The sequence below is a fragment of the Eleutherodactylus coqui genome, chromosome 4 (genome assembly GCF_035609145.1).
Source record: "Eleutherodactylus coqui strain aEleCoq1 chromosome 4, aEleCoq1.hap1, whole genome shotgun sequence".
NCBI lineage: Eukaryota > Metazoa > Chordata > Amphibia > Anura > Eleutherodactylidae > Eleutherodactylus > Eleutherodactylus coqui.
Window position 1 is genome coordinate 204,389,566 of NC_089840.1, and position 9,932 is coordinate 204,399,497.

Here is a 9,932-nt window from a genome sequence, read left to right on the forward strand (position 1 = left end):
CTTTCTAAAGACTAAAGTTCATATTCGTGCGCCCCACAATGCGCCCATGTGAATGCAACCTCACAGCAGGTTACAAAAAGAAACGAAAAGTTAATACAAGCCAGCCAATCACTGAAGCATACAAGTGCTAAACCACCAATGAAACGTCAAATAAAGTAGCAAACATTTTCCATAAACGACAATATGTCAATACAGAAACGGGTCGTATTTGGATTTCAAGCCCAAAGGAGATCTGGTTTTCAATTGAAATCTCCAAAAAGCCTTTTGCTTCATTAGTGTCATTATCAGCTCCTCCATCAGACTTCCTGACACTTCCAATACCGTAAACCCTAGACGGCTACAGTACAGGCCGATAAAATGTTTTGCGTTCCCAGAAACACTAAAAAAAAAAAAAAAAATGGCTCTATAATGTCTCAGTACAGGAGCCAAAGGCGTTTAAGTAATGTTTTTTAGTCTAAATCACTGTCAACAGTTTACCCCTGCAAGTCTGGTGAGGGGGATGTTCATAGGGAACGGCTTATGGTCAATTAACACCCAACGATTATCGCACAAAAATCGTTCAAACAACCAAAAGGAGCGATAATCGTAATGTAGACGCGGGCATCCTGCAGTTTTTGTCTGAACGATGATTTTAAGGTGAATCTAAAATCCATCATTCAGCCACAGAGAGATAAAGCATCTCTTGACAGACCGCATGCTGTGTTCTCCACGGGAGACGGCAGATAACATTGTTGATTGCAAACAGCCCAGAGGATAACAATGAAGCTGTGTGCACAGCTGGGTGTGATTAATCACAAGCTGGGCTCTGCAAACAGCTTCTAGAAACTCATTTACATGCAAATGAAGATGAAGTGTAAATGGACATTAATCATTTGAAACATTATCTTTGCATGTTAATGGGCCTTAGGGCTTATTCAGACGAACATATATCGGCTGGGTTTTCACGCTGAGCAGATATATGGTGTCCTTGTCTGCAGGGGGAGGAGGACGAAAGAGCCAGGAGCAGTAACTGAGCTCCCGCCCCCTCTCCGCCCCTTGCCACTATTTGCAATAGGAAGGGGCGAGACAGGGGCGGAGCCAAGTACCGCTTAGCTCCAACCCGTACTGCCCCTCCCATTACAAATAGTGGCGAGGGCGGGAGCTCAGTTCCTGCTCTTGGCTCTTCCATCCCCCCACCCCCCCTGCAGACAAGGACACCGTATATCGGCTCGGCGTGAAAACGCAGCTGATATACGGTCGTCTGAATAAGCCCTTAAGTTGCATTTCAACCAGTCTGATCCTTTTGTTTCCCATAGGATAAGCAGCATCAGAGGTTTCTGGCAGCCTCATATCTCCGCTCCTACTGAAGAAATACCTCAATCTGAAAGAACACCTTAGGTGTACTTCACATGGGCGAGGGCGATATCACTATGAGAAACATCACATATTCGTTTGTGAGATGTTTGAGCATTAGCGATGCCTTTCCTGGAAAATAAGCTCACATTGCCGCTATCTGGGATTTTCGCATGCGATAGACTACAACAGGAGTTGCTAATCTTAAAAAAACGCATTGCACACACATCACAACTTCTTGCGTTACGATGCAATTAATAGGGAAACCTGGGCAAGAAAAAAAAAAGATAGGGTAAATCTCGCAGATGGGAATGAAGACATTGAAAATCATGGGTTTCATAATTGTGCGTTTTCTCGCACTCTTGCATCACTCATAAATCGTACGATTTACTCGCCCAAGTGAAGGCGGCCTAAGGCTAGCCACACCCAAAGGAGTGTGATATCAGGCTGCGATTCACAGCCCGATATCGCACTTGGATGCAAAGTGGACCCAAATGGTCCATCAAGGCTACAAGCTTGCCCTAGATGCGCCATGCCTAAATCTGATTTCCTCCACGGTATTTGGAAATGCCAGAAAATTTATAAATATTGGGGCGAGATTCAAAAATTGGTGCAGAACATTGGGGGTCAAAGTCTGCAATTACACCACAAACAGTTATACTTCAACAACTACCAGAACAGACAAAAAAAACTAATATGACCCACACCGATCTTTTGGTCAGCGAGAAATGTCTTCTGAATAATTGGCTGCTTTCCAAGCCTCCGGGGTTAAATGATGGAATACAACAGTTAAAACACCCCCTGGAAAGACTTGAGATTGAGCGATGTGTTGAGTCTCAGGCCCCAAATTTTTTCAAGAAATGGAGGGAATTCATGGTGAAATGTCTTCGTCAAAGTGAAATCAGGGAATGTATGATCCAGTTTATCAATACAACCTGATACTACAGTCAAGACGAAATGAACCAGCAAGGAAGCTTAAAAATAACGAGATTGGTCGTGATAGGGAAGTGGTTGTGGGGGGGACTTGAGGCGGGACAGATTTATATAACTGTTATAGGGATTGTTTTAAGAGTTGTTTAATATTAAGATATGTACGGGGAAAGAAGGGGAGAATAAAATGTTGGAAGAAAATCTATATGTGTTAGATGGCAGGAATATGGCATAATTTACAGAGATGGATAAACATGGAACCAAGATCGAATACTGTAATGCTCCTGTAAAATAATGTTTGTGGTAGGATTCTCTCTGCATACTTCATTTATAATATGCTTATATTTGTACCCCATGAAAAATTCAATTAAAAAAAAGTTTAAAAAAATAAAAAAAGGTTCTCATTCACTTCAATGAGAATTTTGCATGTAATACCAAGCAAGGTTATTACAGCAGCAGAAATCAGCTCCCATCAACTAGCCTATCAGAAGATGGTACCATTGTTGTGAAACAGTTTCTAAGGGCAGCCCCCAGGTCGCCTAAATGGAAACGTCCATAAACATCTTACACCATACTTAGTATCTGTCAGATCAAACAAACTGAACCTATCCTCTTCACCCTTTTGTTTCAGGGGGTGCGCACAGATGGAAACTCAACTACATATCTGTTGGACATGTCCAGGAGCGTCCCAGCTCTGGTCTCAGGTACATAGGTTACTCGATAAACCATTCATAGTCCCATTCCAAAAATCTCCAACAGTGTTCCTCCTCGGAGACCGCCACCAAAAGTTAAATACCAGGAGCACAAATTGATACAGAATATTTGTATGGCGACTAGAATTCATATTGCAGCCAAATGGAAATAGCCCCACTCGTCTTTTTAGGAGATGCTGAACAGGATCTCACAAAGAGCACTGTATGAAAGAATTCATGCTACACCGTCAGACACGCTGGATAGGTACGGGCTAGTGTGGGGGCCGTAGATAGAACTGGTGGATATTCTAGTATTTAGATATATCCTCCTTTCGATCTAGAACTGCCCTGAAGTCTAGTTACAGATAATCTACCACATGTCTGTTGAGAGTATATAGCCAACTAGAGGAAAGATGACCTTAGTTTGGTTAAGTTTTAATTGTGAAGTTTGCACTGCAAGGTATATTTTATATATGACACAATTTGAGAAAGTGGGAGAAAACCCATATTTGCATTGCTAATATAATTGTAAGAATATTAACAGTTAGTGATATTAATTAGAGATGAGCGAGCATACTCGCTAAGGGCAATTACTCGAGCGAGTACCTGCCCGCTCGGAAGAAAAGATTCGGGTGCCGGCGGGGGAGAGCAGGGGGGAACGGAGGGGAGATCTCTCTCTCCCCCCTGCTCACTCTCGCAACTCACCTGTCACCCGCGTCGGCAGCCGAATCTTTTCTTCCGAGCGGGCAAGTACTCGCTAAGGACAATACTCGCTCGAGTATCTCTAATATTAATGCACCCTGTGTGGGGATAACAAATGCATAACAGGCATGTGTATCAGATTATGCTAATAATAAATGCTATCCTAATAAAAACCCTTTTCAAACTAAAATAGAAGCCCTATATATCTCAACGTTCCACAACACATGCAGTAATTTGTTTAGCTCAACTTTGGGTTTCCAGAACACCCACATTTTATCACCTATTTGGGGATCAAGAATCTCTCTGTAAGTGGAATTATGCACCACTAATTACCGCCCTTAAATCAGACATGAAAAGTTGGGAACATAATGCATCAAGGATAGGACAAATTAGCTCTAAGGGCTTTTACCCCCCCCCTCCCCCCCTCTTTTTTTTTTCCTTTCTTTAACGCTGTGATATCGCTGCGTTTTTTTCAATGGGACTTTTTAATGTTAAAATCGCATCGCACAAAAATCACAAGTTTGTGCTTTTGCGATTTTTGTGCAATGCGATTTTAACATTAGAAGGTCCCATTAAAAAAAAGGCAGCGATATCGCAGCGTTAAAAAAAAAACGCCAGTGGGTAAAAGCCCCAAGGCTGGGTTCACACAGGGCAGATTTGCCGCAGAAATTCCGTCCTCGATTTCGTTGCGGCAAATCCACCTGCGGCCGCTAATCCTGGGATTAACCAGCTATGTGGACGAGATTTCTCAGAAATCTCGTCCACACGGGACGGCGAATCCATTGTGTCAAAGTCGGCAGAAGCCGGTGTTGCGTCGCGGATTCCACAGCATGTACATTTCTTTTTCCATTGGAAAGGAGCGCCGGCCGCAATGGAAAAGCGTGCAACTAAGCCGCTCCAAAATCTGCGGCAAAGTGCAGCGCTTTCCCGGCGGAAATCTTGCGGTTTTTCACTGCGGTCAAACTGCGAGATTTCCACCGGGAATACACCGAGAGGAAACCCAGCCTTAGGTTGACCCTGCTACCCCGTATCCTCTATCTTTTCAGTTGCTTGCCCTTTAACCCCTTAGTGACGAAGTCTGCTTGCGCCTAAGGGTGCATTTACACAGAACGACTGTCGGGCAACTGATGCCCGACACTTGTCTCTGTGTGTCCACACTCCTGTGCTGTTACACAGGAGCTAACAGCGCTTACAGAGCGGCCAGCAGGGTGGCAGTGCAGGAGATTTCTCTCCTCTCGCTCCCCCGCCCCTCTCCATTTAGATAACAGAGGTCGTTCAGTACTGAGCGGCCTCTATTTAAACTGAGCGATCAGCTCATCGTTCATCGTGTATGCAGCATAAATGATGGACGATCAGCTTATTAGACATCGTTCAGTTTAAATAGTGGCCGTTCAGTAGTGTTATGTGAATGGAGGGGGTGGGGGAGCGAGAAATCTCCTGCACTGCCCCCCTGCTGGCCGCTTCGTGTGACAGCATGGGAGCGAGGACATACAGAGACAAGTGTCGGGCATCGTTTGCCTGACAGTTGTCCCGTGTAAATGGGCCTTTAGTGACAGACAAATTTTGGAGATCTGACATGTGTCACTAACATAGAATAACTCCGTAAAGGTTTTGCATATCCAAGTGATTCTGACATTGTTTTTTCGCCACATGTTGTACTTCATTCAGAATAGAATTTGTGTGTATTTATTAAATGCGCCGGAATTGGGAAAGTTTTGAAATAATTATCAGTTTTTTCACAGTTTTAATTGCAATATCTCAAAAATGTGTATAAACATACTGTACAAATTCTTGATAAGATATTCATTTCCATCTGTTTACTTTATTCTGGACGCACATTTGAAAACCTTTCATCTTTTTAACCATTTAGGAGACGTACACATATAACATTAATTATCAACATTTTGAGGAACACTTTCTTTTCCTACACCAAGCCAAGATTGCAAATGCTCACAGGTGTCAGAATGATAGATACCTCCACAAATGGCCCCATTTTAAAACTGCACCCCGTAATGTATTCACTGAGGGGGGTCAGGAGTATTTTGACCCCACAGTTTTTTTTTCACCAGACAATGTAATTTAGAGGAGAAAAAAAATAAAATTTCATATTTTTGCAAATATGTCATTTTAAAGTCATGTTTTTTTCCTATAGTACACATGAAAACGAGGCTTTACACCCCTAAATGGATACCCCTGCTTGCCCTGTGTTCAGAGACATACATCCTGTGGCCCCAAACTGCCTACTGGGCACGTGGCTAGCCCTGTAATGGAGGGAACACCCTTCATGGCACAACTAAATTCCAGTTTCAGCTCCCCTCGTGGGTCCGATCCGTGAGGGGAGCTGAAACTAACATTATTTTACTTTCTATTTACCTTCATGTGATCGCCGTTATCCATTGGATGGCGGAATGTTGGGTTTTTTTTCATTTTATTCCACTTAGAATTTTTTTAAAGTTTTTCAGTACATTATATGGTGCAGTAAATAGCACCATTGAAAAATACAACTCGTCCCACAAAAAACAAGTCTTCACACAGCGACGTCAACAGATAAATAAAGGAGTTGCGATTTTTTAAAAGGGGGGGGGGGGGGAGGAAAAAACGAAAATCGAAAAAAGCAAAAACGTGTGGTCACTAAGTGGTTAAAATACTTTATTTTTTATATGGAGTCATATACGCCAATATGCTGGAAATTCCCCTCGCACCTCTCTATATGGAAGATCTCCCCATTGACAATGGAAGACACTCCGCAATCTTCTGCTGCAGCTGACCGCTACTTCCGCAAAGTGATGCGATTACGTTTCGACAAAAGTACACCTCACATCCGCGGGGAAACTGAATATTGGCGAGCGCGATATGGGGCTATGAAACACCACTGGAGATCGCACTCGCCCATGTGAAATTAGCCTTAGGATACCTTCACAGGGGCAATCACGTTATTGGGGGCCGAGACACCCGACCCGATATTGGGCTTGTCAGCGTGCGTTTTACCCGCAGATGCCAGGGGTTCTGCATGCGAAAACGCCTCCCATGACTTCTCTGAAATTCCGATCCTCCGACGCTTGTTTCACGCGCAGGGGATCAGCAAGTGTTTCCCATTGATTTAAGTGAGGAATATCACATGACACTCGCTCGCACGGAGCAGTGTGTTTGACTGTCCCATTGAAAACAATAATCAAGGTGTTCTGAGGGGCGCAAACAAAATATGCAGCGATTTGGGTGGGTGTGTGTGTGTGTGTGGGGGGGTGTTGGTAAAAAAATAAACCTTAAATCGCTCGTATGTATGACTCCATTCAAAAGAACGGAGCTAATATTCACACGTGGTTTGTGCGTCTCGCCATGCACAAAATCCGAGCCCCTGTGAAGGTAGCCTTAGGGCTGATGCCCACAACCGTGTATCCACCACCTGTCAGGAGTGCGTTGCACACATGTGTGATACGAGCTGAATAGGGTTAATGGAGTTTCAGAAATAGTCACAACATGCTCTACTTCGCCGCGTTCGTAGCGGCGTGAGCCCTATATACTAGTATGGGGAGAGCAGAACAAAAAAAAAAATCATACTGCGCATGTGCGTGTGATTCACAGGCATACGCAGCCGTACGCGGTCTCTGCCGGGCGGGGAGGAAATGCCGAGGAATGTCCAAAAGGGGAAATTCCGCAGCGTATCCACATCCAAGAAGTGTCAAAACTGCACAACAGATAACATTGTGACCTTAAATCAGCTGATTTCAGAAGATTTAGCGCTCCGCTCCGACGTCATCGGCTGTCAGCACTTTCCTTAATGTCCACGGGCGGATGTGATTCGCGGAATGCATGCAGCGTCCGCACCTCTTGTTTGTGCGGAAAAAAGTCACAGCATGCTTCATTCTAGTGCGGATTTGGCGCGGATGGGCTCCATTGATGGAAGCAAGCGATCCGCAATGTATCCGCAATTCAATTGCGGATCTGTAGGCAGATACCTCTCTGGTAGCTTGGCGACCAAGCACGGAGGCGAGGAGGAGGGGGGGGCAGTCACTTTGGGCTTTTTTTGCACGGATGACCCGGAGTGCATCAGTGCATGAAGAAAAAAACGTATTTAAAAATCATTTCGGCACGGACTCGCAGGTTTACAGCTGCAGGAATCCAGGCGTGCCGCGTGCACGAGACACTAGGGGCGCCCAACAGCCTGTCCTGAGCGACGACTCAAACGAATTGGGATTCTGAGGGCGGCTTCATAGGGGCGCAATTCCCTGCATGTAGCACCCGAGGCGCACACTGCCAGTGCACCAGGACACTGCATACTTGCTGCGCCAATCCCCAAGCACGATCTTGGTGTGTATGATGCGCCAAGACAGAGCATGCTGCCACCTTTCCTGCGTGCGTATTTCAGGTACATGTGCGAATAGCGACAAAAGAGCCTACGGCAGTCTATTACAGGCGCCCGATACGCGGTCACCACCCGCCCGTGTGAAGCAGCCCTGACGCCACAGCCCTGTTTGGGATAGCTGCGATCGAACCGACCCGCAGAATTAAAAGTTAGGTCATTTTTGCCGTGCGTAAAAACAAGACCTGCGGAGACGTGGAATTTTTTTGCGTACGTAAAATACACTCTTGCGAAGAAAACCACTGAAATCAATGGGTTCTATAAACTACGTATACGGTCGTGTGAACATGTCCCATGTTAACAGAAATGCATTATTACCCCCCAAGTCTGATACGGTGCACAGGACAAGCTGGCAGCAGCACCCCCGCATCCCCCTCCGTGCCCGCGGGCACACGTCCTACACAGCCGCCAGTGCCACTCACCTCCTTGGCACCGTCCGGCCGCCTCTCCTCTGCGGATACCAATGCCGTCCCGGTACTCAGGAAGCAGTCCGCAGTTCCCTCACCGCAGCCGGAGACAGCGCACAGTCCGCGCACAGCAGCTGACAGGCAGGAAGTAAGACAAACTACATGTCCCATGATGCTTCACACGAGAAGGTTGAATAAACTTTATTGACAGCGAACACTAAGAACACGTGTTTTCTGGCTGATAGGGTGGCGGGGACCTGTGACAGGCTGATAATGTCACAGCGGATTACTGGGCACTACAGGGAAAGTGGCAGCATATAGAAGGGAGGATTAGGAAAAGAGCCGCTGGCTAACACCTACCTACTGGGTCAGGACATTAGTGTCAGCCTTCCTGGGCAGCTGCTGAGGGTTTATCCCATCCCTGCCAACAGCCCAATTTATCACAGTCCTGTGATGAGAACCATAATATACATAGTGCATAAAATGATGTGTTTCTAGATTGTTCAGGTGGAATATAGCGGGGTGTCATGTCAGGCCACACCCCTTTTTGTTAAGTCCCAACCCCTTCAGTGACCCCTCTCACGTGAGCAGATAGGAATTGCGCAAGCCTTTGATCCGCGGACCTATGGAATGCATTGGATTACACAATTCCGCTCACTTTAGCGGGTCAAGATTGCGTAATCTGATCGCAGAAAACAACGCAGCATGTTCTATTTTATAGCGGAATGCGCAACCTAAAGCCCATTGTTCCCTATGGTCATGGATATACCCACAGCCCATATACAATTACATTGTGTACGGGCTGCAGGTTTCCACGTCATCGCTAAGCAAAGGCGCGGGAAATATAAGAAAAAAAAAAAGCTGTACGCAGGATCATGACCCGGGCTCACAGCTGGAATCCGCTGCTGGCCTCCGCAAGCGGATTCTGCATATTGACGCGTGAGCCCAGCCTAATAGTGACCCAATTTGGGAATGTCCCACCAAATCTGGGATGGTTGGGATACGTGCATAAGGCTCCTTTACACGGGCGTACCAGCAGGCGCAATGTGGCTAGAATGCAACCCATTCATTTCAATGCAAACCAGAAACCGGCTCCTCTGCAGTCGCTCCCACTAACGGACTGGCTGATGCACAGGAAAACGGAGAAAGTCCAGCGTTAGGCTAAAAGCTCAGTCTTTATTAGATGATGCGGACAGACATGGAGGAACAAAGGACATGTGCCGTCTTACATGTTTCAGGCGAGCATGTGGCCCTTCATCATAGACTATGATTAGGTCTATGATTAAGGGCAACAATGGCAACAATGATCTTTAGTCTATGATTATGGGCTCCTTCACACGAGCGTCTGCGTTTTTACGTTCTTTCATGCATTAGAAACCGATGGTCTCGTACATCGGACGTCCATGAAAACGCAGCGACATAGGCGCGTATATGCGCCCATGTGAAGAAAGCCTAAGGGCAACATGCTTGCCTATAACATGTAAGACGGCACATGCCCTTTTGTTCCTC

At 45.9% G+C, this 9,932-nt stretch overlaps 1 protein-coding gene across 1 annotated transcript in view; it reads right to left on the reverse strand.

Moving 5' to 3' along the window:
- Positions 1–8,567, reverse strand: part of MICU1 (mitochondrial calcium uptake 1) — a 275,102-nt gene extending 266,535 nt beyond the window's left edge. The window contains exon 1 of the mRNA XM_066600576.1: positions 8,439–8,567. The gene's annotated coding sequence lies outside the window, so the exon portion shown is untranslated. The remainder of the gene's footprint in view (positions 1–8,438) is intronic.
- Between the last annotated feature and the right edge of the window lie 1,365 nt (positions 8,568–9,932).